The sequence below is a fragment of the Arachis stenosperma genome, chromosome 2 (genome assembly GCF_014773155.1).
Source record: "Arachis stenosperma cultivar V10309 chromosome 2, arast.V10309.gnm1.PFL2, whole genome shotgun sequence".
Lineage (NCBI taxonomy): Eukaryota > Viridiplantae > Streptophyta > Magnoliopsida > Fabales > Fabaceae > Arachis > Arachis stenosperma.
In genome coordinates this window covers 64,083,168-64,083,389 of record NC_080378.1, presented here as the reverse complement: position 1 = coordinate 64,083,389, position 222 = coordinate 64,083,168, and the positions used below count along the sequence as shown (strand labels likewise).

The window sequence follows — 222 nt, the reverse complement described above, 5'->3', positions numbered from 1 at the left end:
AAGCTTAGAGTGGAAGTCCAAACCTTCAGACAGAAGGATGGAGAATCCCTCTATGAAGCTTGGGAAAGATACAAACAATTAATCAGAAGATGTCCTTCAGACATGCTTTCTGAATGGAGCATCATAGGTATTTTCTATGATGGTCTCTCTGAACTATCTAAGATGTCCTTGGATAGCTCTGCTGGAGGATCTCTTCATCTGAAGAAGACGCCTGCAGAAGCT

General features: G+C 42.3%; 1 non-coding gene across 1 annotated transcript; it reads right to left on the bottom strand.

Annotated features, from left to right (window-relative positions):
• Positions 1 to 108, bottom strand: LOC130964285 (small nucleolar RNA R71). Its single transcript, XR_009080386.1, has one exon. It is a non-coding gene; the product is annotated as a small nucleolar RNA R71 (small nucleolar RNA).
• Positions 109 to 222: the final 114 nt, after the last annotated feature.